This window comes from Oryx dammah, unplaced genomic scaffold, assembly GCF_014754425.2.
Source record: "Oryx dammah isolate SB20612 unplaced genomic scaffold, SCBI_Odam_1.1 HiC_scaffold_18, whole genome shotgun sequence".
Classification (NCBI taxonomy): domain Eukaryota; kingdom Metazoa; phylum Chordata; class Mammalia; order Artiodactyla; family Bovidae; genus Oryx; species Oryx dammah.
Genome location: NW_024070202.1, coordinates 77,653,031 through 77,661,104, shown reverse-complemented (window position 1 = coordinate 77,661,104; position 8,074 = coordinate 77,653,031).

Sequence of the window (8,074 nt, the reverse complement as noted above, 5' to 3'; positions counted from 1 at the left end):
CCTCAACTCCAGCCCCTGGCGACCACCATTCTACTCTGTTTCTATCAGCTTAGCTTTTTTTTAGATTCTATAAAGTGATACTATGCAGTATTTGTCTTTCTGTGACTGACTTGTTTCACTTATCATGATGCCTTTAAGATCTATCTATTTAGTTGCAAACAGCAAGATATACTTATTTTTTATGACTGAACAAATTTTATATATATAACAACTGTGTACGTGATTTTTCTTTATTCTTTTATCCATCAGTGGACACTTAGATTGTTTCCATGTCTTGGCTACAGTGAATTATATGATAGGCCTATGTTTAATTTTTTTGAGAAACTTCCATACTATTTTCCATTATTCTGCACCAATTTACATTTCCATCAACAGTTCACAAGGGTTCTCTTTTCTCCACATCTTCACCAACGCTTGTTATCTCTCTCTCTCTTTTTTGTTTTACTTTTGCTTTGACTGCACTGGGTCTTCCTTGCTGTGCGCGGTCTTTCTCTAGCTGCGGCGAGCAGGGGCTGCTTCGCCGCAGCACGGGCTCCTCTCTGCCGTGGCACGGGCTTCTCTTCGCCGCAGCACGGGCTCCTCTCTGCCGTGGCACGGGCTTCTCTTCGCCACAGCGCGGGCTCCTCTCTGCCGTGGCTTCTCTTGCTGCGGAGAACAGATTCAAGGCGCGCAGGCTTCAGCAGCTGTGGCTTGCCGGCTCTCCAGCGTGGATTCAGTAGTCATGGCCACGGGCCTAGTTTCTCTGAGGCATGTGGAATCTTCTCAGACCCGTGAACCCGTGTCCCCTGCTTTGACAGGAGGATTCTTATCCACTGAACCACCAGGGAAGCCCACTTGTTATCTCTTTTCAATAACAGCAGTTTAGCAAGAGTGACTGATATCTCACTGTGGTTTCGATTTCCATTTCCTGATGATTAGTGACCCTAAGGACCTTTTCATGTACTTTCTGGCCATTTCTGTGTCTTCTCCAGAAACATGTCTATTCAAGTCCTTTGCCCATTTTTGGATTGGATTATTATTATTATTTTTTTTTTGCTATTGCATTATCTAGTTTCTTATATATTTTGGATATTAGCTTCTTATCAACATACTCTTTTTAAATATTTTCTCTCATTCTGAAGTTACCTTTTCATTGGTCGATTGTTTTTTGTTTGTTTTTTTTTTTTTTTTCTGTGCAAGTGGTACTTAAGAAAAAAAATTCACTGATCCCTTTAGTGGCTGTTAGGGCACCAATATAGTATTCAGAAAATAGATTAGTAACAAATAAGCATTCACCTGCATTTTCTCGACATATATTTCAGTTGAAGAAAGGAACAAAGTCATGAAGCTCATGAAGAATGTAATACTTTACGGCATCCTGATATCCTAGAATTGAAGAGCAACCTTGAAACTTAAAGGAGGTCAGAATTAGAGTAGTGGGTGAGGATGAAGGGTAAGGCAGTTGGAAGAACAGGACCAGAGGAGATTTGCCACAATCTGGTCTGGCAGATTTGGGGTACACCATCAAGGATGTGAAAGCAGACGGAAGATCAGGGCATCTCCTCTAATGAAGTCAGCACCCTCGATAGACCCAGAGGGGGAGTAGGAGTTAGGGGCTGGAGGTGTGAGACAGAACAGAGATAGCTAATGCTGGTTTGTCTAAGAGGCATCATCTCAAAGCTACTCTATGAACATTTAGTGTTTCCACCTGCCCCAAACTCACCCCATGCTTTTGATACTGTTCCTGCTTTTTGAGAGAGCCCCCTGCCCCTACTCAAACCACATTCTTTGTGTGGAACATAGGACCTCATCCTCCCAAATCAAATCACTGGTTTCCTCTGGGATAGTGACTGATACAGAGATAGGCGTGGCATCTTCTCCAAACCAAGGACTTGATGAGGTTCTGAAAGTAAAGCAGGGACTCTTTGCCCCAATCTTGAACTTGGGAGGATATGGAAAAAATGCCTTCTGTGGCCCTTAGGGAGATTCTGTCTAACAACTGAGCCAACAAGGAGTCGTTGACTGATGTAGACAGAGAAACCAGGTTCTGGAATATTACTTACAGAATTGAGTCCAGCTGTGCCTGGAGCCAAGGCTACCCTCAGAATTTTGTTACTATCACAAGCCAATACATGCTCTTTTTGTTTAAGCCACGGTAGATTCAGTTTTCTCCCACTTTCAACAGAAGCACATCTAATACTGCCAATTTAAACACACTTTCATGTAATTTCACAGTGTCATTTGCAGGTATTATTATTCCCATTTTATACAAATGAGGTGACTAAAGCTTAGAAAAATTTGGAAACTTGCACAAAATGCATAGTTCATTGAATCAAGTTTCAAACTCATATCTAGTTCCAAACTTTCTGTAACAATACAGAGTCCCTCTTACTCATGTGGTCAGCACATAAATGATCAATTAACCAAAAGAGTAAAGGTAGAGAATTAGCTTTAAGTAACATGCACATACTTGGTGACCAATTTCTGGAAGAGTTCAGAGATCTTGCTTTAGTTTAGTTATGGCTTTCTAGTGTTAAATCACCTTTACATTCTTGATCTTATTTCACTATATTTATTCACTACATAATTCAGTTTGCTGGTATTTTAGTTGGATTTCTGCATCTATATTTAAGAAATGGGCTTACAATTTTCCTTGCTCATATTTTTCATATCAAGATTTGGAGAAGGAAATGGCAACCCACTCCAGTATTTTTGCCTGGAGAATCCTGTGGATGGAGGAGCCTGATGGGCTGCCGTCTATGGGGTTGCACAGAATTGGACAAGACTAAAGAGACTTAGCATGCATAACATGCACTTATCTCGTATATTTTAAGACACATAAGTATATATTTGTTTGCCAATATTTTCTATAGGTTCAAGACCTTTGTTTGAGTGTATGGCTGATGACTAGAGTTTTGTAACATCTTTCTTACATGAACCACACCAGGCATTGTGAATATTTTGCTTTTAGCAATTTGAGTGCAGAACCCTACTTTTTTTCCTTCCAATAGACTACAGTTGCTTGCCTACGTGTAATTCAACAGCAGGTTTTTTAAAAACTCACTTCTATCATGTCTTTCAAAGCATTCAGCTTAAATCTTAGAAATAATAGCTCCTTTTTAAAAAATATATTTAGACTTTATTTTCTATCATGTGTGCATGCATGCATGATCAGTCATGTCCAGCTCTTTGTGACTCCATGGACTGTAGCCTGCCAGGCTCCCCTTTCCATGTGATTTCTCAAGCAAGAATACTGGAGTGGGTTGCCATTTCCTTCTTTGATTTTCTATTGGTGTATAGCCAATTAACTATATTATGATAATTTCAGGTGAACAGTGAAGAGGTTCAGCCATACATATATACACGTATCCATTCTCTCCCAAACTCCCCTCCCATCCAGGCTGCCATGTAACAATGAGCAGAGCCCCATATGCTATACACGAAGTCCCCGTTGGTTATCCATTTTAAGTATAGCAGTGTGTATGTGTCCATCCCAAACTCCTTTACTCTCCCTTCCCCCATCCTTCACCCTAGCAACCATAAGTACATTCTCTAAGTCTTGAGGTTCTTTTAACAGCTCCTTTTTGCATTAATTCTTTAGTTGACATATTTACTTAATTTATAATGACTAATATAACTGGCGTTGGCATATACACACTGTGGTAGCTTTGTGTTGGAGAAAGCAATGGCACCCCACTCCAGTACTCTTGCCTGGAAAATCCCATGGACAGAGGAGCCTGGTGGGCTGTAGTCCATGGGGTCGCTAAGAGTTGGATACGACTGAGTGACTTCACTTTCACTTTTCACTTTCATGCATTGGAGAAGGAAATGGCAACCCACTCCAGTGTTCTTGCCTGGAGAATCCCAGGGACGGGGGAGCCTGGTGGGCTGCCGTCTCTGGGGTCGCACAGAGTCGGACACGACTGAAGCAACTTAGCAGCAGCAACAGCAGCTTTGTGTGGCTGCCATAACTAAGTATCACAAACTGAGTGGTTGAGAACCACACAGATTTGTTGTCTCACAGATGTGAAAGCTAGAGTCTGAAATCAAGGTATCAGCAGGGCCACATTTCCTATGAAACTTGAAGAAGAAATATTGTTTCTTGCCTATCTCTACTTTCAAATAATTTGCTGGAAATCTTTGGTGTTCTTGACTTGTAGACATAATACTCCAGTTCTCTGTCTTTACATGGCCATCTCCTTTCTGTGTATGTCTGTCCAAATTTCCCCCCTTCATAAGAACATCAATGATATCTGCTTAGAGTCTACTCTGAGGACTCTGTTGTTGAGAATCTCTCTCCAAATAAGGTCACATCCTGAGGTACTAGGAGTTAGGACGTCAGCAGGTTGATTTTTGGGGACACAATTCAACCCTTAACAGTCCACCCACTACACTGATGCTTGGTAAATTTACTGTTTGGCTGGTGGGAACAAAAGTTGGTGTGCCATACCATAGCTGTGAGTATTTAGCACTGGTAAGTACATTTTGCAAGGAGAAAAGAAAATGTGGGTCTGTAAAAGGAGTCAATAAAGAAATCTCAGTGTAGGTTATGGCAGAAGATGCAGGGAGAGGTAAATTGATAGGGCAGAAATTGAACCATTTTTCTGGGTAGGCGACTTTACCCACAGTTTTCTCTTACAAACTGGAGGTAGGTTTTCCTAAGCAGTATCTCCTGGGAAGGGAGGAGTCCCTCCAGATCTTAAAGTTGATCCAGATGGACATGAGGATTTTTTCTGATACAATAGAAAATATAGTAATCCCTTCAAAAGTTTAGAATATATAGATATATTTCTACATATTCAAAATTTACATTCAAAATTTTAGAATATGTAGATATATTTCTGGTGTTCTGAAACTTCCCCTGCCTGTGTATAAATAAGGTCGCATCTGCATTTACTCTCTGTTTTTTTCTAGTTGACCATTCCTATCTACACACGCAAGACCCTGTGCAATGCCCCGGTCTTCAGGTGGTATCTCAGAGGATTTCATAGAGAGGCCAAGGCATGCAGGATACTGCACTCTCCTGTTTCTGCCTGAGATTCTTCTAAAACTACAACAGCCTCCAAGTAATGCCACCTAGGACTGTTTCTTTAACATGTTTCCCCAGTACCTTATACCAGTGCTCATAGACCATGTGCTCAATAAATAATTAAATAATTACAGAATGATGAACTCCTCTATGCCCTTAAGTGGCAGAGACAGTAAGAGCCTCCAGACATTCCCTTTAGTACCCCATAGTGTCTAGCCAGTTACGGAGTTAGATGGAGCCATGAGACTAATTCTAACCAAGGAGCAATATAAAGCCTTAAAATTGCACTCAGACGGCTTGGGGCAAGGGAACTGGAGCTTGATTCTGCATCTCTGTTAAGAGACCATAAGTAGAAATCAGAATCTCTTGGGTCTTAAGATCAAATAGGGCTTGATATTTGGGTGGAACAAGACACAGGGAGAAAAATACCTCTCACTTGCAGACTTTTTGCAATAAAGCCAAATGAATTTATAAGCAACTCGCTGATTCTGTGAGGGAGATCCTGAAATGGTTCTGACTGGCAAGGAATAATAAATGGAACCTAGGTGAACAGTTCCTGTTATAAGATTTTGAGATAAACATGCATGTGTGCATGCTAAGCTGCTTCAGTTGTGTCTGACTCTGTGCGACCCTATGGACTGTGGCACCGAGGCTCCTCCGTCCATGGAATTCTCCAGGCAAGAATACTAGAGTGGATTGCCATGCCCTCCTCCAGGGGATCTTCCTGAACCAAGGATCAAACCTGCATCTCTTACATAAGTCTCCTGCACTGCAGACGGGTTCTTTACCACTAGTGCCCTGGGAAGCCCTGAGAAATGCATATATGATCTTAATTTTGGACTAGAATTTTTACAAACTCTTTGGAGGTGACTGTCACCAATGACCTCTCTCCAGCAATTCTCCTGCCCTAAGCAGATGTACTGTTGAAACCACACTCCTCCTCAGATGGTACTTGAATCCAGCCAAACCTCAGGCTGGGATCTGAACCCACAGGATGGGACTCAGACACAGCTGTACGGCAGATTGGGACTTGAATCCACAATCCCTGACTTAGAAGGGGACTTGAACGCACTGTCTTTTAATTAAAACTGCTCACCTGCTGTCAGGACTTACTGATAGTCAGGTCCTTTGGTCTTGAACCTGAGACCAAAAAGAATTCAACGTGGGGCTAAGTGACAGGAAAGAGTGAGTTTATTAGCATAGGATGTTTGTGAGAGATACAATAAGCAGGCAAGGGAGCGCAGCCCTAAGAACAACTAGAGCTGCATTTTTATAATCAAGGAAAAAGTGGGGAGGGGAGAAAACCAGCTTCTTTTTCATTCCTGGGTAGATGTCAAGGCTTACATGATTAGTTCCTCCTTTAATCCTATATAGTCTAAACAGAACTGTCATGGCGCTATTTAAATCATGTATTTATTAGCAAAAGAGTGGTTACATATATTAAAATATGGTCATTCATCTCAGGTTTTGGAATAATGCCCCTTTTGCTTAGTTTCTTTCCCCTTTCACCTACATTCTTGGCTTGGCTACATATAGGAATGCAGTTTTTCTCAGGGCCCATTATCTTATAGACCTCACAAGGTCAAATGCAGGTATTGTATCCATTTTTCTGTGATAGTGACCTAAGTAAGTCTGTTTAGTTTCAAAATGTTCTGATTGTTGCTTAGCTGCCAGATATTCCAGGCATTTTCTGGTTGGTGTCTAGCTGATGGTATTCTCTTGAAGTCTCTGTCTTCCCCTGGTGGCATAGGATCCTTCTTCAGAGGATCTCTCTGCCTCTCTAGGTGGCTTTATTGGACTGGACCCAGAAGGACTGTCTCTTCTGCAAAGCTTACACCTGACCATGGGAAACATGAATGCATCCTATAAATGGACCCTCTATGCACGCTGACCGGTGCGTGCCAAGCAGCACGCTGCTGGCTCTGTTTCCCCCGCCGGCTACAGCGCGTCTTTCCCAGCTGAGGGCAGATGACAGTCCAGAGGGTTCTTCAAGTATACTGACACACTTATCAAGTTCTCCAAGTGGTCTTCTGGAAGCCTGGAGGAATGATCCTGGCTGCAGTTTCCCTCAAATGGGGAGAAGGGGAATTTACAGCACAGCAAGAACTGATCAGAGATTTCATCCTTCCCCTTTGATTCCTTCTTATATCCTTGAAGATCTGGTCCTAGAATTTCACGTCTAGTGTATCTTGATTTCTTAATCAAAATCTATACAAAATCTGTCACTCGTTGGGGGAGGGGGGAGAGCAAACAGAATGACGGAGAAGTGGAGTTGGAGCCCTGACACAGCCCCTTGTTTAATGCTGCCTGAATGGGGGCTCCTGCTACCTGTGGCCCGAGGCAGCCTGTTACTGTTCCCCACCTCCAACCTCCACAAACTCCTTCAGGTTGGAGAAGGTTACTTTTTATAATGGGAAGTTCTTACTCATAAAAGTAGAAAATGAACATAAAATCAAACTACACAAGGATTAAGATAAACAACACATTCATGACACATTACTACAAGAAAGGGCTTTGGCAGTATCAACTACAAATTGGCCCTTGCCTCGGGCACTTGCCATCTACCTCTACCAGGATTAAATCATGTGCCGCTGTAGCTGCTAACCTTCAACTCCCCCTGAAGGAGTCCAGAATGGAGAGCAGAAATGAGGCACTCTGTGTTCTGGGAAAACTGGCAGGGCAGGTCCTCAAATAGATATTCGTGGGAGCTGATTTTATGAGCCCAATTCTTATATCTCCTCATATCTAGAAGAGCACTAAAATCCTTCATGTGTAACAATTGTTTCTTGTGACTAGAAGAAGTTTCACAAGATCAGCAGAAATTTCTACAAAAAAAAAAATGTGCTTGATTGCAAATGTACGCCCCCTTTACCAAAATCACATATACAGTGTCCTCCCTGCCCTCTACCTCTTTGGAGCAGTTTCTCAGAGCTCTCTGAGGTGCTATCTCCCAGGCGGCAGTCCTCATACTGCCTCAAATAAAATTTGACTTGCAACTCGCACACTTTGCATTTTTTTAATCCGTAGCAGTCTCATCCCTATACCCTACACTTGAGGACTTGTGTG